Source organism: Lethenteron reissneri, chromosome 52, assembly GCF_015708825.2.
Source record: "Lethenteron reissneri isolate LAM-NWPU_2019-01 chromosome 52, ASM1570882v1, whole genome shotgun sequence".
NCBI classification, from domain to species: domain Eukaryota; kingdom Metazoa; phylum Chordata; class Hyperoartia; order Petromyzontiformes; family Petromyzontidae; genus Lethenteron; species Lethenteron reissneri.
This window is the reverse complement of record NC_083830.1, coordinates 2,445,140-2,468,703: the sequence shown is the minus strand read 5'-3', so window position 1 is coordinate 2,468,703 and position 23,564 is coordinate 2,445,140. Positions and strand designations below refer to the sequence as shown.

At 49.9% G+C, this 23,564-nt stretch overlaps 1 pseudogene; it reads right to left on the bottom strand.

Moving 5' to 3' along the window:
• Window positions 1–11,219, bottom strand: part of LOC133355966 (myosin-7-like) — a 45,033-nt pseudogene extending 33,814 nt beyond the window's left edge.
• Between the last annotated feature and the right edge of the window lie 12,345 nt (window positions 11,220–23,564).

Below are 23,564 nucleotides of genomic sequence, written 5' to 3'. Positions count from 1 at the left end.
GAAAAAGTGTTCAGTCAACCCTCAATCATGAAAAAAATGTGAAAAATAACAATAGGTTTTATCCTTTCTGGCACTTAAACGGGAGGTTTTAATATGTTCAAACACCAAATAGATAACCTCTTGCAAGGAATCGAGTCCGCATTAAAATAAAAGGTCCCATCACGAATAAACATTCTGATTGTGACAGTCACCCCGCTCCACATAGCAACTCTCCATCTGAATCGAGATAAGCGAGTTTTGACAACAAAAAAGCCACATTCCTCCCCCAAAGCAGCCTCCCTTCTTCACTTCACGTTCAACCGACCGCGAGAGTGGCTGCCCCCCCCCCCCCACGCGCCGACGCGGCCCCCCACACTCACGAAGCGAGAGGAGTTGTCGTTGCGCAGTGTCTTCGCGTTGCCGAAGGCCTCCAAGGCGGGGTTGGCCTGGATGATTTGATCCTCCAGGGAGCCCTGACGACATTCGCAGAACAAAAATGCCGCCACCGACGCAGACGGACAATCAACGCTGCTGATGCTGATGCTGCGGCGGCGACGACGCGAATTCAATAAGACGTGACAAAGGCAAAGCCCCCCCCCCCAACCCCCGTGTAGCCTTGACAGACTGTTGGGGCAAGTGCTGTTAGCGAGCAGCTATGAAGGCCGGCACGGCACACGAGGGGGTGGGTGGCCAGCACCACAAAGACAAAGATCCCCCGTGTAGCCTGTAACAGACTGTTGGGGCAAGTGCTGTTAGCGAGCAGCTATGAACACGAGGGGGTGGGTGGCCAGCACCACGCCCGGCGGCCGCCTTTGTCTCTCACTCGTGGCGATGTTCACACACCGCACCGGGTACTCATATGAGGCTGAGTCGACCCAGGGGAGGCCCAGGACCGATTCAGACCATTATCAATGTTGATGGCGGTGAGCGGGGATGGATCTAGGGTCACCGGGTTCAATAAAACACGCGCACAGACACAGGCGACTCTATCTCTGCGGTGGCCTTGAGTTCGCCAAATTCCGGATCGTACAACTGCTTCGTTAACTCGCAAAAAGTTGCGGTTGCCACCTCTGAGGTCCAGAAAAACCAGGACACGCGATGTGGAGAATATCTCACGATCACGGAGGAGGAAACAACTCTGTGTCAATGCATCGTCGCGAGCGGTGAGTTTGTGATTGTTTAGTATTCGGCAAGACGGAAAGTTTAGCAGCGTCGGAAATAAAAACGATACTGGGAAAACCAGGACGGGTGGCAACACCTCGCATGAGAGGTCGATACATTTTGTTTGATGTGCGTAGAGAGGAGACTTCCATAACTCTGCTTGTGTACGAGTAAACAGTATGTTTCACAATGTTTATATTCGATCGTTTGCTTGCTGCTTGAGAGAATGAATGAACCCGTACTCACCCCAGTCTTGGTTGTTGGTTGTTGCTGTAGTCGTCGAAATGAAAAAAAGGATAAAGAAAACAGAAATGTTAGTCGTCTTAGGGGCACGAGTTTCATATGCAAGTAAACAAACCAGCGGTACAATAGTCAGGTTGGCACGAAGCAGCGACACTACGATGTTTTTATATGGTATATATAGTGCACGATATCATGTACACGATCATCTTGATTTGAAGTTTTCGTGACTGCAGGAATCCATACTCTTTGATTCTTTCGGTAAAGTCAGTAGGTAGAAAAATAAATAATAGATCACGACGTTTCGATCGCAACACAAGCCATCGTCTTCAGGTACAAAGATACAGCAGTAGACCTGCTGAACAAGAAGAGTATGTACACGATAACGATATCGTCCCGTCACACAAAGTCTCGTTGTGCCGTCAAACGTCACGAAGCCCGACTCGCGTGAGCAGGAAAACATGTTCGCTTAGAGCCCCAGAATGGGCAAACACCACCATCATCATCATCACCAGCATCATCATCATCATCACCAGCACCATCATCATCAGCACCACCATCACCAGCACCATCATCACCATCATCACCATCATCACCATCATCAGCACCAGCACCATCATCACCATCATCACCAGCACCAACATCACCATCATCACCATCATCACCACCAGCACCATCATCACCATCATCACCACCAGCACCATCATCAACATCATCACCAGCATCACCAGCATCAGCATTATCACCAGCACCACCACCATCATCACCAGCACCATCATCACCAGCACCATCATCACCAGCACCATCATCATCACCATCATCACCACCGTCACCATCATCACCATCACCATCATCACCAGCACCACCATAATCACCACCAGCACCACCAGCACCATCATCACCACCAGCACCACCAGCACCATCATCATCACCACTACCACCAGCACCACCACCACCAGCACCACCATCATCACCAGCACCACCACCATCATCACCAGCACCACTAACACCACCGGCACCACCAGGACCATCATCATCACCATCATCACCAACACCACCATCATCACCCCCAGCAGCACCATCATCACCACCAGCACCACCGCGAGCATTGAGAACTCCGAGCGCGTGCGTGTACATGCCTGCGGTAGCGTTGTGTATTCATTGTTGTGTATTCATTGTTGTGCATTCATTGTTGTGCATGTATTCACATTCTTCTTGGACGGGTGATCCCCCAGCGCGGCTATGGTCGCGAAGTACTGGATCACTCGCTTGGTGTTCACCGTTTTACCCGCACCGGATTCTCCGCTGTTGAAGAAAAATGGACATTCTCATCATCATCGTTGTTATCATCATCAGCAGCAGCCATGATCAATCCACTGGTGGGTTAAGGGCACCCCCCTCCCCCCCAAAGAAATTACCATGACTACTATAGCTACTACTATAGTTAGTACTATAGCTATCCCTCACGCTCTGTGCAGTGCCAATAGCGTAAGGAGTAACATTATTTTAATGACCATCGTCACCACCACCAGCACCATGATCACCATCATCATCACCATGATCACCAGCACCACCTTCACCACCATCGTCACCACCACCACCACCACCATCATCACCAGCACCACCACCATCATCACCAGCACCACCACCAGCATCATTATCACCAGCACCACCTTCACCATCATCATCACCATCCCCACCAGCACCAGCATCGTCACCACCATCATCATCACCAGCACCACCACCACCAGCACCAACATCGTCACCAGCAGCAGCTGCACCACCACCACCATCATAATCACCGAGGCGCATTGAGACATCAGTGGAAGACACCTTACATGTAAATGATTAGTAGTAGTAGTGAACGATGGGACGCAGCGCGACACGCCGCCGATACTCACGTGATGAGCATCGACTGGTTGTCACGATCTGCAAAGAACAACACACGCCGAGTCAGTTTCATCTCGGTGAGGCGAGGTACCAATCGCGATGCAGGTTCTATTCTCTCGCCTATGATGGCGATCTGTTCAGGAGCTGCAGGTGACGATGTCGCACGGCAGCAGACATCGCAACGACGTTTTCACTCAGGGAGCGGATTTCTTTTTTTTGTTACCAAAATTGAAGTGCCGAACCAAATTTAGAGGGGAATTTCATTTTTCGTGTCGAGCAGTCATCGCTGGCCGGGCTGAGACCGCCGTCAACTCCCTACGCGTGAGAGCGCAGTTTCGTATGTATGTTGTATGTATGCTGTATGTACGTTGTATGTATGTTGTATGTATGCTGCACTTCTTTCGCACCGTACGTAGCCAACCGCGCTACTCTGAGGTGCGTGGGAAGGAGAACAAACTAAACACAGAGAGCAGTTCTCAAAGAATGCGTTTACAATCGAGATGACTTAAAAGTGCATCATAGCTCCCAGTGGCTTCCTCATAGCGTAAGGAAGAGCGTTCCAGACGGCCGCAGAAGCGCATCGATGAGGTTGACCACCGCCGTCTTTGTTCGACGGCCAGCCACAAGCCGCCTCCACTGACGCGAGGATGATCATCATGAAGGCGACCTTACAACACCCGGATCGCAACGCAGGCTCGCGGAGGTCGCCGGCTCTGCCCATCTCGCTGACCCCTTCCCCGTCGCCAACTCGCCCCGGGGTTTGCTCACCGCGCAGCATGTCGTGGTAGGCGTTGTCCGCGACCGAGAAGATGTGCGGCGGAGCCTCGGAGCGCCGCTTGCCCTTGTAGGCTGCCACCACCTCCGTCTTGTAGACGGGCAGGTTCTTGTAGGGATTCACCGTCACGCAGAAGAGGCCCGAGTAAGTCTGCGGTGGTGGTGGTTGTGGTGGAAGAACAGGCAAGAGGCTCAATGCGGGGAAGGAGGAGGAGGGGGGGGTAACGCCGCTCGTTGCGAAGGGGGCCCCATGATTAAGGGCCATTAGCCGAAACGTTGCAGATCGCTGGGTACACTCCGAGGGGCTGCGTGTGGAGGTGACGAATGTGTTTGAGGTTGTTGTCGTTTGCGATTTGTGCACCACTGCCAAGGCAGAATCAGCGGGTGTCGTTGTGTTACACGAAGACGGGGATCGCCCGAGCTCCCACCAGCAGTGGTGTGGGCGAGCAATTGCAGGGCCGCGCCTTTATCTTTGACTGGCGGGGTGGTGGTGGGGTGGGGGAGGTAGGTGGGGTGGGGGTGGGTGGGCGAGGTAGGTGGGGTGGGGGTGGGGTGGGGGTGGGTGGGTGTTGGAGGTAGGTGGGGTGGGGGTGGGTGGAGGAGGTAGGTTGGGTGGGCGAGGTAGGTGGGGTGGGTGTGGGTGGGCGAGGTAGGTGGGGCAGGCGTGGGTGGAGGACGTGGGTGGGGGTGGTACAACGAGTGAGTTGCAGCTAAAGGAGGCGCTGCTGGCGCATTGCGGAATGTTTGTGCACGGGACTTGGTCGTAACAGAAGCCGTGCGCTGGGGGAAACCCAAGTGGGATGATAACAATAGGCCGCGTTACTGTGTATAGCTCCCCTGTGCTTTGTCTGGCCCAGAGACACCTGCTCGCGTCCGCTATTCATAGCGACGCTGTAATTAGAGGCGGGCGGGCGGGGGGCGAGAATCTGCGCTTTAACTCGGCTCCGCTTTTGTTTGGCTATATTTAGCACGTGGCAGGCATGGCCGTGAAGTCTGCCCCGTGACTCATTCACGGTCTCTCCCTTTGATCGCGCCCGAGTTCGAGTCTCCGCTTCACGACCAACAACGCTCGTGGGGGGCCCCCTCCCCTAGGTCGACTCAGCCTTAAACGAGTACCCCGGGTGCGGTGTGCGAAACGTCAGCACTGGCGAGACAACGGCGTAGCCAACCCGCGCAAATCATCGACGCTTCTCGCTCACGGCGCTTGCCCCAACAGCACTTGCCGGCCGAGACGGCCTTGAGAAAAGGAACTTTGGGGCCGTCCATAAATGACGTCACGCGATTTTTGACGATTTTTACCCCCCCCCCCCCCATCGTCACACGGCGTCACAAAAAGTCAGACCCCCCCCCTCAAATATGACGTCACAAAGCTCTGCCCCCCCCCTTCCAAAAATAAAACATGCTTCAAATCGCTTAAAACTATTGTCATTGTAGTGCGTCTTTAATGTGGCGCTGCACTCTGATATTGTAGGAGAAAACATTAATTTAAACGTCTATTTCATTAAGTAGAACGTGTTGTCTATATTTATTAAAAGTTGTGCATTTTGATGTGACGTCACATTTCTCAACCCCCCCCCCCTCGTCACACATCGTCACAAATGTCTGACCCCCCCACCCCTTAGGTGCGTGACGTCATTTATGGACGGCCCCTTTCTCGGCTCGACGGGCTTCAATTTGACGATCAACTTGTGATCTGCGTCTGATGGAGAGACCACATCTCGGGACGGACGCGTCGGGGAGGGCTCTGCGTCTTCCCACTTACGTAGATCATCCAGGCAGCGTATCGACTCCGCAAGTTGTCCAGCACCGACGCCTCGTTGAGGTGCGTCAGCATGGCCATGTCCTCGATCTTGTCGAACTTGGGAGGGTTCATCAGCTGCATGTCGTCGACCTTGATCACCTTGGTCTGGAGTGCGGGGAGGGAAGACGCCGAGGGGTGGGGGGGTCGGTAACCTGGTCTGGCTCTGCCAAGGCAACCGCAGGCGGGACTCGAAATTCAATAAATCTCGGAGCAAACGTGGAAAAGCAGTTGCGGGTAGCAACATCATCAATACCAGCTAACATCATCACACGCCTCACCAAAGAGAAGCAGTTCCAGCCATCGCATCAGGGGCGAGTTAATTAAATGTTTGACCAAATATAACGGGCTAATTTTTAAGTTGATAATTTTGTATGGCCCGCGAATGATGTTAGAAATATCCAAATGGCCCTTGGCAGAAACAAGGTTCCCCGCCCATGCTTTCAGGGGCCTGCTTCGTGCCGTAGTGTCACGTGTGCAATGCGAGCACGTGCATCGCGCCTCTTGAAATATTGAGGTGTTTATTTTATTGAATTCGAAAAATAAATGTCTCAATTATTGTTGTTTTAGTTGCCGACCCCGAGCTACTTACCGAGCTTGTTGTGGCTGCGGAATTAGTATTTTCTATCGTGCGTAGAACTTTAACGACCGATATATTTACGATTCACAGTTTCTTCAGGGTTAGATCATCGTCTAAGGTATATTGTTCATTTTCAAAAACTAAGAGGAGGATTGTTGAAAAGGGAGCGAGATTTTGACGATATTTTTCACGTCGGTTTTGCTGGAAATTTAAAGGGCGCCGTGGTGGTGAGATGTTAACTACCTCGCCCGGTATACGGGAGATCGTGGGTTCTATCCCGACTTTGACGCCTGCTGTATATTTGGAGTTTGCGTGTCTCTCTCCCCGTGGTTGCCTGGATTTTTCTCCGGATCCTCCGGGTTTTCTCTTCCCATTTAAAATCAACATCATGTGTTTATAGTATTTGGCTGATATAAATTCCCACGTGATAAGCCACTTCGTTGGGCTATCACTTGTGACCAGGTCGCTTCTGAAAAAAAGCGTTATGGCTCAGTGGGCCTTTCCTGGTCAATATAAATAGTTTTAAAATAGTCGATTACATCCAGAATAATCTTGTCCGGCGTTAACAGATGCTCAGCTCTCATCGGGGCTCTTTGCTTTCCAACGATAACTCCAATTTTGCTGAAAAATCAAATCAAGTGGCTTATTTACCCACGCGGCAACGTTAATGTTTCTGTCGGGTGTTGGAGGGTTAAGGATTACACACAGATGTCAACTTTTTTTACATTATACCGACATGATGTAACCCAAAAGAAACGACAGTAATTACGAGTTATAGATATTATCAGCGCACCCAAACAATGAATTGAAGACGACGCGAGAGAAATGACCGTCACGTTGCCGAGATGTCTGTAGAGTGCGGATTAACGTTTCATTTGCGAGCAATATCGTGACCATCATCATCAGCAGCAACGAGATGCATCTATTGCTGGATGAAGGCCCCGTAGCTAAGGGCGGCACCGTGGTGAGATGTTAACTACCTCACCTGGTATACAGGAGGGCGTGGGTTTGATCACGATCCTGACGCCTGTTGTATATTGTGTCTTTCTCCCCGTGATCACGTGAATTCCCCCCCCCCCCTCCACATTTAGAATCAATATGCGTTTACAGTATTTGGCTGAGTTACATATTTATTTTTCAGAAGCGACCTGGCCACAAATTATAGCCCAATTAAGTGGCTTATCACGTGGAAATTTCTAGCAACCAGATACTCAAAACGCGTGTTTCTAAATGTGCTGGGACAAACCAGAGGACCTGGAGAAAAATCCACGCGACAACGGTAGAGAGAGAGAGAGACATGCAAACTCCAAATATACAGCAGCAGGCGTCAGGGTCGGGATCGAACCCACGACCTCCTGTAGACCCGGCAATGTGGTTAACATCTCCTAGCCACCGTGATGATGATGATGAGAGAGACACGCAAACTCCAAATATACAGCAGCAGGCGTCAGGGTCGGGATCGAACCCACGACCTCCTGTAGACCCGGCGATGTGGTTAACATCTCCTAGCCACCGTGATGATGATGATGAGAGAGACACGCAAACTCCAAATATACAGCAGCAGGCGTCAAGGTCGGGATCGAACCCACGACCTCCTGTAGACCCGGCGATGTGGTTAACATCTCCTAGCCACCGTGATGATGATGATGAGAGAGACACGCAAACTCCAAATATACAGCAGCAGGCGTCAGGGTCGGGATCGAACCCACGACCTCCTGTAGACCCGGCGATGTGGTTAACATCTCCTAGCCACCGTGATGATGATGATGAGAGAGACACGCAAACTCCAAATATACAGCAGCAGGCATCAGGGCCGGGATCGAACCCACGACCTCCTGTACATCAGGCGAGCTCGTGAACATCTCACCACCGCGGCGCACAATACTTCACGGGCATCATTGACTGCGGTGACCCTGAGACGCGGAGCCAGGCTAGGTGCCCGCTCGAAAAGCCGTGCAAGGCGATTGAGGCGGTGCCACCTCGCTTCAAGTGTCTCTGCAAAGTCTGCGCGCACTCATTGACGGAACGATGTGAATGTGCTGCAGCAGCAGCGGCGGCGGCGGCGGGATGACTACGATGACAATGGTGGCCGCGGTCCAGACGTGGAGTTGCCAGATCACGCTGCCCCATTCACACCGCTGAATGTGCTAACGGATGCACAATCCATTTTCGTTGTTCGCGCGAGCGCCTCGCGTTACCCACCCTGCTCTACCCGTGCACGCCGCGGTACAACGCAGCACAGCTCCCTCCGCCGCCAGTGCCGCGAAGGCTTTCGCGGTTGTTCCGTTACGGTCACCGCATCGCGCGCTTTCAGATGCGCTTCTGCGGCCGTCTGGAAAGCTCTTCCTACCGATATTAAGAAGCCACTGGAGCTGTTTACTTCTGCATCTACAGTGAAAACTAATTCCTTTAGAACTACTTTTATGTATTTAGTTTGTTGTCCTTCCCCCGCACCCCCGGTTAGCACAGTTGGCTACGTACGGTGCAAAAGAAGTTCGATGTACGTGCATATGTCCGAGACTCAAAGTTAATTGCAGGCGCAGTCAAGCCACCTACACCACCACCACCACCACGGATTCACCTACCTCTCCAGCCTTGGTTTCCACGGTAACTTTGGTACCCTGGGTCTCTTTGATTTCCACCTCCACGTAGGCTTCCTTCTCGTCCGGAATCCAGCATCTCTTCTTGCCTGTGCACGGTCGTCGCAAGAGACGACGCAGCAACAAGTCGCCCTCAGCGAAGTCGCATCCCTGCAAGTTCCTCGCTCAAGGGCCTCTTCGGACATCTACGTAACGGCAGAGGCGCAGCCCTGCGATCGCTCGCTCACAACACTGCTGGCAGAAGGGCCTCCCCTCCACTCGAGGGAGCTCGAAAGGGTGCTTTGGCCTACTCTTCCACGCCGTGCCAGACGTCTCCGATAAGGTGGGAGAACCCGCACTTTACCCCACCGCATGTGGCCTGCCGAACGGCTTTGGAGTGCCCACCGATGATGTGGCTACGCAGTACGAGTGCAGGTGGGGTTTTATAACCAGCCGCGTGGCTTAGCGGTGGAGCGAGGGGCGTGCATTCGGAAAGCTGCGAGGAGTTTACCGGACATCCGTGAAAAAGGGGCTTCATAGCTCATCGGATTCATCCAGTATAAATACACATTCTGATTGTGTTGAGTTCAAATCCTGGTTGGTGGATCACTCGGCCCGTCATCTCTCCAGGGTCGATAAATAGGTACCACTTTGTGGTGAAGTCAACAGCGGTGGCCAATGTGAAGAGATTGCCCCCTCACCCCCACTATAGAAATTAATATTTCCACTACAAAAGGAAAACACTTTGACTTTGGACCATTGAAATGAAAGTTACACCCGTGCACATTGCTGCACTGGATCACAGTGCGAGTGATGCTCTGCTAAAATCACCATTGGGGCGGTACTTGTTTCCCCTTTACAGCCCTGAGCTTAGTGGTGACAATTCCACGTTCCTATGGCGGGCTCGAGTCTCCCCATGGGACTACCACTGTTAACTTCTTCTTGGTTATTTCGGTAAAGTCACGTAGAATGGAAATAATAAAATAATAAAAATAAAGCATAATATAAAATAATATACTATTATATAATAATATAATATATTTTATTATGTTTTATTTAATTTCTATTATTTTATTATTTCCATTCTACGTGACTTTACCGAAAGAACCAAGAAGATGAATCCTTGCAGTCACGAAAGCTTTAAATCACTGTTAACTTGCTAACTTCGCCATTGTCATCGTATCGACCCTAGAGGGATGGCGGGCTGCGTCGGGGCCTCGCCACGATGTTTAACTCGGGAGACCTCCTCATCGCGAGACGCTCACTCTGGCCGCTGCGTCGCCTGTCCGGCACGGGCGGTCAATTGGCCAGAGTGGTGAACCCCGTGGCTGCTTCGCGTGGCCGGCCTAAATTCTCACCGTCGAATGGGATGGTCTGCGCCATCATCATCTCCTTCTCGCTCTTGCGGAGGAAGGGAGCCGCCTCCCCGAATTCACTCATGGTTTGCATCTTTGCTGCCTTGCGGGAGACGTCACCTCGACTCAAAGAAGCGCTTGCTGCTGCTGCTGCTGCGACACAGAGAGAGAAAATGACAACAACAATCAGAGAACAAAACGAAGATAAGGATGCTGAGAGAAAATAATCTAATTCGCACGTGGCTGTGACGCGCAATTCGATTTCAATTGTCCCGTATCGATAAACATCACTGGCTCGTGTTAAAATGCATGAAAACAACTTAACGTATTTTTTTTTACATGAACACGGCATCAGAGCATTAATTTCAACGAAAAAGGTTTGAATTTAAAGTCTTAACATTCTTACATATACATTCCTTTCAATGCAGCACAGGCTTTAACATTACTTAGCTTGAATTTAAAAACGTTTACGATTTAACCAAAATAGTAATTTCCTCCCCAACAAATAAGCGTGAATTGATCCACACAACAAACACATTTGAGCAGTATTCCTTTCTTTGTTTCAACATATCAACAAAACACTTTTTAAAATGTTTAATCCAGTCTGCCGATTGGCTTTCCAAACCAAACTATTCCAGCAGCAGCATTTGTTTAACAAGCAAAACTCTTGACCGGTTTCGATCTTCTGGGTCTCATCGGCAAAGTCAGGTGCTGGTTAAACAAAGCGCTGCTGGTTTGCCGCGTGTAGTTGGCAAGATTCTGTGATCTCGGTCACGACGCTGAATAAAAAAGCAAGTGCGTTTACCACGATCAGCTGCCTCGCACACCGTCAAGACTAACCACCGCTCGACCGGCAAAGCCAACGAAAGAAATTGTCCTCTCGGATTCGGCAAGAGCTTGGGTTTTTATAATGCCGGACCGTGGAAAATATTTGGGCGATGCCGCAATATATTTATCACAATTACTCATTGGCGAAGAGGCCGTTAGGTGGTGTGGGGTGAGCAAACAATGGCACACACTCAGCGCAGAGACATCCCAGACACGCCGCGCCACTGACAGCCACACACCACCCTCTCCCCTGTAGATCATCATCATCATAAAAAAACAAAGACCCAATTCGAGAGAGACGGAACATTTCCATGCTCTAATGGCAAAAATTCCCGGTCTATAAATATACAAATATATACATGGGTATGTGCATGGACACGGTGCAGAGGTTCACGCGATGTGCTTCAAACCTGGCATCCCGAGTTAGATTCCCGCTCACGACCAATAACGGTGACGAATATCTGAACGGGTATTCGGTCTCCCCTAGGTTTACTCAGCCTTAATGGCTATCCGCATGGTGTGGCGTGTAAAACATCGCCACTGGGGAGACAAAGGCGGCCGGGTGTGGTGTTTGTCCACTCACCCTGTCGTGCGCTGTGCCGGCCTTCATAGGTGTTCGCGAACAGCACTTGCCACCAACAGTCTGTTAAAGGCTATACGGGCCATCTTTGTCTTTATGGACACAGATACAACAGAGAGCAATCAACATTTGTCGTAGATGCTGGTTCATTGTTACATGATGACACGGCGTGTAAGGTTTGCATGCATGCACGAATTAATGCCCATGCAAAGGTAAAGGCGCAAAGCTGCAATGTCTTTCGTCCACTAGAGGGAGCTGGAGCTCCTGGTCAGACGTCTTTGGAAGAGGCGGGAGTGCCACACCTTTTTAAATCCTTTATATTAGGTTCGCGTGCTTGCTTGCTTGCTTAGGACCGTGCAAATCTTTCTGTCGTTTTTTAACCCACTTCCCGTGATCCAATCGAGCTGACATTTTCCACACAGGCCCGTTGTGCGTAACAATTAATGTTCGTGAAATTTTTTTTCAAAAATTTTACACTTTTTAGGACAAAAATATTATATTTAATTACCAATTGCTTAATGGTGCAATGCAATCATCTGACCCATAGGTGGCAGCCATCTCAAGCCAGAGGACGAGAGGACTCTAGCCGCCACGCATATAAAGGATTTATAGTGAAAAACTTTGTTTTTACGGGTTAATTTTTTTTAAATCCTTTATATTAAGTTCGCGTGCTTGCTTGCTTGCTTAGGACCGTGCAAATCTTTCGGTCGTTTTTTAACCCACTTCCCGTGATCCAATCGAGCTGACATTTTCCACACAGACTCGTTGTGCCAGACAATTATTGTTCGTGAAAAAAAATTCCCAAAATGTAACACTTTTTAGGCAAAATTTTTTTATTTTACATATATTCAAATAGAACGCATTCATGGCTTTGGCTGAACATCACAGTGCAAGAGCCCAGAGCGTAACCCCTCCACCAGGCCGTGGTGGAGTAGCGCAGTTAGTAGCGCCCTCGCTTCCCATGCCAAAGGTCGCGGGATCGATCCCCGCGTCCTCCACAGGCGAATATATTTTTAAATCCTTTATATTAAGTTCGCCGCCACGCATATAAAGGATTTATAGTGAAAAACTTTGTTTTTACGGGTTTACTTGTTTTCAGTTTCATTTATTTGGTATGACCCTGTGAGCCATGCGGCTCTTGACTCGGGTGCAACCGCAACAAAACAAAAACATGAACAAGAAACATCATAAAGTGACTACACGCAAACAGAAAAAGCCTGGAAAAAACAGCAAAGTCTCCTAAAAAAGCACCGTATTTCAACGCTGTGTGCAAAAATCCCAGTGGGTTGCAATTCAAACACTAACAACCATAAGACAATTTAGATTAAAGTTATCAGGCTAACTCTGTACTACAACAAACAAACATGGCTAAGCCAAAACGTTTTCAACATCACCAAAATTAAGCTATAAAAACAATGTAACAATGATCATAGGAACTGTGACTCAAATTTAACAATAAACGATATACATAACATGTACGACCAAACTTTGCAACCTTACTCCACCGCACCGCGAACTGCCCATCAACGAACTGTGGTGGGCGGACTGGAGGAAATCAGCAACTCTCACCGTTGTTTCAAATGCCGCGCCAGGAGATTGAACCAGCGACCTTTGGCTTGTAAGTCGAGCGACAATGCACAACAGCAGCGCGTCCGGGTTTATCGTCCGTTTAATTTCCTTCGTGTCCGTGCCGTGTTTAATCGATGAATGCGCTGCGCTTGCAAAATATGTATTTGCGCATTTTATGTGCTTTGTGTTGTGCAGTAAATATTCGTAGTGATTTAGAACCCTGTGGAATGAAACTGTGGGATGAAAAGGCCTCTCCCATAGCCACGTTGGTTATGGGGGGGGGGGTTGTTTGACCATACTTCAGCACGCTGGTCAATGCCACTTCAGCTGCCATGCACTGCCCTCTACCACCTCCTCCTCTTCCTCCACCTTCCAGTAACCGCCACCTCTCTGCCACGTTTCAAACATCGCGTGGCCCCAGCCAGCAGATCCACATCCACAGTTCCCTACGGGCTGTACGTGTACCGTGCGTGTACAATCCACTGCTGGATGAAGGCCTCCTCGAGTCCCCCATGATGCTGTGTCAGTTGCCACCGTGGCTCCAGGACCTTGGGAGCACAGCAAAGGCTTTTGCTGCCCTCTGTAATTCCGCACATGGTTCTGTAGCTATCCAACTTTAACAGCGCCTGCTCAGCTCTGCGAGTGGACCATAAGCAACTGCAGTATGGGGGGTGGGGGGGGGGGACTGGTAAAGTTGCATGCCCGTCCCTTTATCGTAGCCCCTATCACAGTGGGAAGTTGATATATGACTGTGTCATTCCGTGGACGGTGTTGTGAGCTGTGCCAACCCTTGCCCGCTACCTCTCATATATCCCCACCAGACTCCGGATTGAGCGGTTTGACCAGTGCCGGATTATCCTCGTAGCAAAAGTTGCTAGATATGTAGTAGCTACTACATATGCAGAGCCTACTGCATATGTAGCAAAAGTAGCTACATATGTAGTAGCTACACATGTAGTAGCTATGACACATGTACAAATGTGTCGTAGCTACGAACCCCGCACTTTCAAGGGCCCCGCGCTAAATGCTTTCAAGCTATCGATTCCGGTTCAGTGATTCTGCACTTGCTCTAGTTACTCTAGTACTATACCGCCTTCAACTTGTATGAACGACTGGCTGTTTAAGGCTAGCGATTTGTCGTATTCTCTGGCTGTATAGCAAATGAAAAAAAGCCATACAATTACTTTCCTGTGCAAGTTAAAAATCAATGTGCTTTAATATTTACTTGTTAAAAAAAAAAATTAGTGCCCCTTTATAACAACATATGCCACAGGCCCCGCATCAGCTTCATCCGGCACTGGGCTTGGCGCGGCACGCGACTGGCGCTGGGGCGGCGGCGGCGGCGTGGGAGTTCAGACCTCGGTCGACGATACGAGCCGCGCGGCATTCAGTCAACGCCCGTCGCCGCCGACGCCGACGAGGACAACCGCTGTTCACTTCATGACGGGCGCGAGCCGTGCTGACGTGCCGTGCCGGGGGGGAAGGAATCCGCGCCCCACGCACCAACCCCACCCCCCCCCCCCCCAGAAATATATTGACCGATGTGACGGGGGGGGGGGGTGGGGGTATTGTATACGTGCAAGCAGAGCCTCTAACATCTGACCTTCGAATTGCTGTGTGGCCGTGTCAGCGTTCACAATGGGGGGGTCCGGCATCGCCTGCACGCCGGTGAAGCGGCAACGACATTGGACGTGACGACGCGAAGGGAATTGGAAATTTAAGGATATTTATAGAGTGCGGATTAACGTTTAATTTGCGAGCAATATCGTGACCATCATCATCAGCAGCAGCAACGAGATGTATCAATTGCTGGATGAAGGCCTCGTCACTAAGGGCACCACTGTGGTGATATGTTAACTACCTCGCCTGGTATACAGGAGGTTCATGGGTTCGATCCCGACCCTGACGCCTGTTGTATATTTGGAGTTTGCGTGGCTCTCGCCCCGTGGTCGCATGGGTTTTTTATCCGGGTTCTCCGATTTTTCCCTCCAAATGTAGAATCAACATCGCGCGTTGACAGCATTTGGCTGCGATACATTTCCACACGATAATGATAAGCCACTTGATTGAGCTATCATTCGTGGCCAGGTCGCTTCTGAAAAAAAAGAGAGCCGTATGGCTCAGTGGGCCCTACCTGGTAACATAAAACAAATTTTTTTTTTTACCCTTTTATCTGCCAACAAAACTGACACCTTTTTTTTACGAGGAGTCATGTTTGCATAGACCACAATACCTGCAGTCATAATGCAAACAAAAAATATAACTCTAATAATGTATGCACTGTCCTTGAAGTTGATTGGTCCACACCCGAGACAGCTTTCCTTAGAGCCTAGTCTCACATGGGTTGGACCAGATGACGCCAAAAGGCGCTCAACTTTTTTGGCGTCATCTGGTCCAACACCATGTGAAACTGGGCTCTAAAGAAAGCTGTCTCGGGTGTGGACCAATCAACTTCAAGGACAGTGCATACATTATCAGAGTTATGTTTTTTGTTTGCATTATGACTGCAGGTATTGTGGTCTATGCAAACATGACTCCTCATAAAAAAGGTGTCAGTTTTGTTGCCAGATAAAAAGGTAAAAAACATTTTTTATCATGTTTTTGACTGGCAAATGAGGTACCAATGGTATAAAACAAATTGTCCATGGTGCGTGTCGCAATGCCTCCTGCACACGATGTGATCCCACCGCTCCAACTCCGCGGTGGACCTCTTCCTCGAGCGAGTTTCCCTCCTTCCGCTGACACTTCATCTCGACCACCTGCTCGCAAGTCGTTCCTGGCGACGCGTCCTGCAGAGCACCACACTTGTGTACGTTATCGTGTTCATGCTCCAAGTGAATCTAACGGGTAAAATATTCTTAGGTTTTTTCGGTAAAGTCACGTAGGTAAAAAATTTAAATTAATAAAAGTAAAATAAAAATAAAATAATATAATATAATAGAAAAAAACCTAAGAATATGAATCCTTGCAGTCACGAAAGCTTTAAATCTAGGGTAAAATATTAGGATGATGAATATTATGAACACGACTTTTGTATAGGCGTCGAGAGGATAGCAAGATTTGGATTGCCCAAAGAAGGCCAGTGGGCAGAATGGCCGAAGTCTTGCTGAGAATCTGTATTTTTACTGGAGGAATCCGATAAACTATAAAGCGATTTTTCACAGATGTCCAGTAGACATCTTGGTACCTATTCAGTGACGTTACAGATCGAACATGGGCGTGAAGGTCAAAAGTCAACACAAGAAACCGGAGCTGTTCAACCGACTCACTCACCCACCCACACACTCGCCCACTTACCCACCCACCAACCCACCAACTCACCCACCCACTCACCCACTCACCCACTTGCCCACCCACTCACCCACCCACCCACCAACCCACCCACCCACCAACCCACCCACTCACCCACTCATCCACTCACCCACCCACTCACATCGCACCAGATACTCATTTGAGGCTGAGTCGACCCGGGACCGGTTCAGATAACCGTCACTGGTGTTGGCCGTGAGCGGGAATCGAACCCGGGTCGCCGGGTTCATAGCGCAGCGCGCTATCGCTCCCCACATACACACACGCGCACATACGCGCACATGCGTCTGTGCGCGCGCGTGTTGTTTGTTTTTGACCTAGTTCTGCAGAATTTAGCCCAACAAACATCAACAACATTCCCCACACGTGTTATCTGCAGGGCCCGTCCGGACACTCCACGGCGCTGCTGCTGTTGCTGCTGCTGCTAGCTATCACTCGGTCTCTTTCGCAGAGGCCAGGCGCGTTGTTTGTGGGTCGCGCTGGTGGTGACAGGGCGCGGACTGCGTCCGTCGGTGGCAGTCGCGCCGCGGAAATGTCGCGGGGTCACGCGGGGTGAGAGCGCGATAACTCCACGCGCGTCGCACAGTAAGTATGTAGTGTACGTTGAACTTCTTTCACACCGTACGGAGTCAACCGTGCTAATCAGTAGGGGGAAGGGGGGCATGCTGCTATGTATAATCCCAAATTAATTATTTGCAGGTATTTTTTTAAACAACGGATTATTTGTCCAATACCATTTACAATGTGTGTGTGTGTGTGTTTTCCCCATAGGAGGAAACCACCATGGCGAAACAGGGGGAGTGAACACAGAAACTCCACACAGAAAGTTTTCGTGGCTGCAGGAATCCATACTTTTTGGTTCTTTCGGTAAAGTCACGTAGGTAGTGGGGGGAGGGGGAACGTAGGCGGTCTACCTACGTGACTTTACCGAAATAACCAAAGAGTATCCACACAGAAAGCCGCCCAGGTTTGGGAGTTGAACCCAGGCCCCTTCATTGCGTGAGGCACGAGTGCCACCTTGCCACCCTCTGCGCCACAGCTCCAACCCCACCAGCTGTTGACTCACAACTCCCACCCCTCCCCCCGCACAAAGCTGGTACCAGTATTTGTTTTATCGGCCCTTTGGGGACGGTAGGCCGAGTAGATGGCCGATGTCACCTTCAATGCCACGCGTGAGCTTGTAACCCCATCACGTGATCGTTGAATATTTTGCCAACAAAAAAAATACATGCTCAGTGTGTATATGTCACCGTGACAAGGGGACACTTGATTTAAGAGGCCGGTGGGGTTTTTTTTTGCGTGTTGCAAACGATTGTGCGGTGAGTAGATAAAATTGGCCGCACGTGCAATAGAATGAGCTCAGTCAAGTGTGGGTTCACGGCCGCTGTTTTTTGCGTTGATTATATCAAAGCGCGTGAGAGGTCTTAGAATGCGTGGAGCCATTAACCACCAGACGCTGTTGGCGTTCGTTGGAAAAGCGGTGGGTAGTGTTTGCAGTGGCTCTGCTGCGATATGGATATTTCTACGATATGTCATGCCAAATAGGCTTGGCACTGTCCCCGGCACGGTTTGGTTATGAGATACCAGATTTCCATTTTATTTTCAGAGATCTCTGAGTTTTGATCTTCGACGAAGCTCACGGTCCACCGCAAACCGCATCCACTGCACAAACCATGGCAGCAGATGTGTCGTTAAACCCGCCACCACCCGACACAGCCAACTAGTAAGGGTTGTCACGTAAACAAAACGTGCCAATTCGTTACTAGTACAGCACACCGGTGTGTTGGAGAGCAAATCCACAACATTTAAAATCTGAGTATATTTACACGATCTAACCCGAAACACCTATACGTGTTAAACAGACGCGGTTAACCAGATGCACAAATGGAAAATAAAAAAAACTCTCCAGTAGGGTGCGACTGTGGTCATCCAGAACAGACGGTAGAACATGGAACGACGCAACGCTCGATCCACACTTGCGAAGGAGGCATCACGGCGATGACGCGGCTGTCTGGGCTTCACCACCTGCATGTGAAATTGTAGCCGTCGCTCTGCATGGACATCGGCAGCCGTACGACAAGAAGAAGAAGTAGAGTCCACGGAAAGCTGCTGTGGTTCCATTTGTTCCCCCCTGGTGGGGCAGTTATTGAAACAATGGGGTCAAGTTCTTAGGTTTTTTTTTTTTCGGTACCTACGTGACTTTACCGAAAAAAAACCTAAGAATATGAATCCTTGCAGTCACGAAAGCTTCAAATCTAGAATTAATGGGGTCAAGTTTCTGCAATCTCTCCCGCATCGCCTCTGTGACACCCAGCAGTATAAATGGAATGCAAGCACAAGTTAGTTGCGTGTGGTGGGGTAAAGTGTGGGAAATTCCCAAATCCTCAAAGGTGTCTGGCCCACGTGGAAGAGTAGGCCAAATGCCCTCGAGAGGAAGTTTCTCTAAAGTTCCCGATAGCGATTGCCCATACTTCACCATCCCGGTCAGTGTCGGTTGGTGCAATGGGAAGACCCAGGACCAGTTCGGATATCTCTCGTCATTGATGGTAGCCGTGGTTGAGAATCGAAATCGGGTGGCAGGGGTTCACAGAGCAGTGCGCTAACCACTGCGTCACTACTCCCTCGTGTTTCCCTTAGCCTGCTGTCCACTGAGGAAGTGTGTGTGAGCGCAGGCCTGAGTCTTCCACTTAAAATACCCACAACGTTGCACGACTGGCTTGCAGTAGGAATTCTCGGCGTAAGGCACTACCACTAGATCATAAGGGAGACGTATACATAATGCTATGAATGTACCCCGTATGCCTATAATCATATCAGAAATTGTATCCGAATATATGGCACAACGAGGACAACATTACGCTAGGTGGAAGCGGCATTCCAAAAATATCTCGGCACAAATTAAGTGCTGTGTTAAGGTCCCAGACGCGTAGCAGTGGATTTTGCAGCACCGCCCTCTTCCTCGCTTGCCTGCAACGTAGCCCAGCAGCACGACTTGAGCTACTAGCGCCTGTGAACCTCAGCGCAGCCAGAAGCCCTCGCATTTGAACTCCCAACCCCACGGTCCGCTTGCCCCGTTCGCCGGGCAGCGTAGCCTCCGTTGCACCCCCCCTGCCCCCCACACTACCGAGGCTATTTTCTGCAAATAGAGGCCGCTATTAAAATTCCAGAAAGGGGCCCACCGCGGCACACCCGTCCATTCCAAATAGGGGGGATGGTGGTTGGGCCCCTTTGAAAATGTCACGGGCGGGGATGGCCGTGACATGAACGCGCGCCGCCGCGCGTGCACGTGCCGACGGCGCGCGCGCGCGTGTGTGTGTGTGACACGCGCGTATTTCCACACCACGCCAATTAACAGTGCCAATTTTATTTACCCAGGAGAGGCAAGCCTCGAGGTAAAGGAGCAGCCCTGCAATTGCTTGCTCAATAAAGGCCACCGTTGATGGAAAGGGCTTCTTCCTCTGGAGGGAGCTTTTGGAAGGGCCCCACTCTGGCGGACTTGGAAGAGGTGGTGAGTAGCCACATTTTGCCATCACACGCAACAATGAGATGAGTGGGCAGTGACTATGTGTGTTTGTTTATTCTCATGTAGCCAACACTCAACAACTATATGCAGGCTGTCGTAGCACATTTGCTGAGTTGCCGTGAGATCACGTCTCACGATACGAACCAACATAAATGTTTCACCATGTGAAGATCATCCCGGTATCGTTTCCCCACAGCTCTGTAATAGTATTTGTCGTGTTTTAATGTTTATTTTTGCGCTTTGCTCTACCCTCCGGTAAGAATCAGGATGACTGGAGTCACATTTGAGGGTTTTCGCAGCCTTGATTCAAGTCAAGGAAGCAGCGCACGCAGTCAAATGAAGTTTAAACGTCAATTTTATTTTACTTCAGTTGTTCGGCTGCAGTTCACCCAACGTAACGGAATACGTTTCGCAAGGCACCCAGTGACTTCGTAATAGCTATTGATTTTTTAACACTCATTATTGTACGCGTCATTTCATATTTTCCCAGGAAACAAAATGCGGCAGATATAATAACTACGTTATTGGTGGTGGGAACTTTTTTCCAGTATCCAAGCATGACAATAAAAATAGGGTTGTACCCTTTCTGGCAATACAACTGTGAAGATGTTCAAACACCAAATAGATGCCTCTTGCAAGGAATGAAGTCTGCATTAACCACACACAGTACTTGTGGTGAACATGCAAACAAACATGCTCTGATAATTATAATATATGCACTGTCTTTGAAACTGATTGGCCTACACCAGAGACAGCCTTCTTCATGGCCTAGTCTCACCACAAGTGGCAGACCAGAGAACGCCGAAAGGCGAACAGGACAAAGACAATGCACGTATCACAGCATTCATAGCTCGGAGTGAAAAGCGATACCATGGGATACGTTTTGCCATTTATTGTCAACAACCACTTGCGGACCCAGGAGACATTTCTTCTTCATCAGACACCTTGGAAGATGCGTTCCGCGTTCTAACGGCGCGCGTGTGCGAAAACGTATTCTCGAATGGAAGAACCACAGCGTTATAGCGAAAACGCGTGATAGTTTGCACGCCACGCGTTAAGCGAGGACTTACCGTAAACTGCATTGGGGGGGGGGGGGGGTGGGGGGGACATTGAGAGAGCGGGGAGGGTGTGGACAGGTGGGAGGTAGGGGGGGTCACGTGCGAAGGTAGGGGGCATGCAGGTGGGGGAGGTGGGGGGGCACTCAGGTGGGGGGGGGGCACCCAGGTGGGGGGCACCCAGGTGGGGGGGGGCACCCAGGTGGGGGAGGTGGGGGGGGCATCCAGGTGGGGGGAGGTGGAGGGGAGCGTCCAGGTGGGGGGAGGTGGGGGGGGCACTCAACTGGGGGGAGGTGGGGGGGCACTTAGGTGGGGGGAGGTGGGGGGGGCGTCCAGGTGGGGAAGGTGGGGGAGGTGGGGGGAGGTGGGGGAGGGGGCACGCAGGTGGGGGAGGTGGGGGGGCACTCAGGTGGGGGGGGGCACGCAGGTGGGGGAGGTGGGGGGGGCACCCAGGTGGGGGAGGGGGGGATGCTGGGGGTGGGGCAGCGTCGCGTCCTGCAACGGTTCCTTCCACTTCGCTCTGTGGTCTTTAACTTTCACTGCAGCCTTGCACCCCTTGGGTTCTCAATAGTTAAAATCTTTGTAATGTTAATACATCGGGGTTTGATTAAACAAATTAGTTGCACTTCCATGCCCGCGCTTAACTTGTGTTTCCGATTATTCACCTTCTAACCGCACCCCCAGAAAGGGCATCTCAGGTTAAGAACCACCGACTTAGTCCATATTTAAAATCACAGTATTACAATTACAGTATATGTATTACAGTCAAATTATTTAATCCATTGCATAAACAAAGAAAGTAATAAAAACGTGCCTACATTGAAGTTAGAAAATACAAAACTAATCTAAAACTTGGGCCCAACAGTGCAAAACATCCGATATCATAACAATTGAATTCAAAAAGGAAATCGTGCTCTCCGTGGAATCCCTGCGGATTCACGAACCTCGCGTGGGCGAGCCCCATCTCCCGGCTTTACCGGAATCGCCCTCTATTGAGATATCGGTGTCGGGAAGTCTTCCGAGGCTTTCTGGAGCATTAAAAGTCCCAGGTTTTATTGTTGTTGTCAGATGCGCAACAACAGGCAATGCTCTTCTTGGTTCTTTCGGTAAAGTCACGTAGAAGGGAAATAATAAAATAATACAAATAAAACATAATAAAATAATTCTAACGGCGTTTCGGCCACAACGCAAGCAGCCGTCCTCAGGTGAAGACCAGGTCTGCCATTCAGACTCTGTCTCCCCGACAGACCTGGTCTTCACCTGAGGACGGCTGCTTGCGTTGTGGCCGAAACGTCGTGATAATTATTTAATTATGTTTTATTTGTATTTAATTTTTTCCCTTCTACGTGACTTTACCGAAAGAACCAAGAAGATGAATCCCTGCAGTCACGAAAGCTTTAAATCGAAATTTAATAGACAATGAATTCACAAGTTTAGATATTGTCAGATATCCATCCGTATTGCTGTACCATGATACGTCCCGGTTTTTGTTTAAGGGCCGTCCATAAATGACGTCACGCACCTTGGGGGGGGGGGTCAGACATTTGTGACGATGTGTGACGAGGGGGGGGGGGGTGAGAAATGTGACGTCACATCAAAATGCGCAACTTTAAATAAAAATAGACAACACGTTCTACTTAATTAAATAGACTTTTTAATAAATGTTTTCTCCTAAAACATCAGAGTGCAGCGCCACATTAAATACGTACTACAATGACAATAGTTTAAAGCGATTTGAAGCATTTTTTTAGTGGGGGGGGGCAGAGCTTTGTGACGTCATATTTGAGGGGGGGTCTGACTTTTTGTGACGCCGTGTGACGAAGGGGGTGGGGGGGGGGTAAAAAATCGTCCTAAATCGCGTGACGTCATTTATGGACGGTCCCGTAGACACAAGTGAGCTTGGCTGCATATTTGATTATTATCAACGCAAAAATGATAACAACATTTCCAACAAAAATTATGACAAAAAAAAACAACACATTGCATGCAGTGGCTGACGGATGATGTCAGGAGATGGCTCTGTCCTGTCCACACGAACAATACAACGAAAAAGTCAACGTGGTTTCCTGCGCATTGCTGCTCACATTCATCCTGTTTACAGATGCCAAGCCAGTGGCACAGAAGTTAGCACGTTCACTACATTTTCATTTGCCGCCAGAGATCAAGATAATTAAGATTCCCCAAATCGCCTTAACAGACTGTAGGGGCAAGTTCTGTTAGCGAACGCCTGTGAAAAGTGGAACGGCACACGAGGGGGTGGCTGGCCAGTACCACGCCCGACCGCCTTTGTATCCCCAGTGGCGATGTTTACACACCGCAACAGGTACTCATTTGAGGCTGAGTC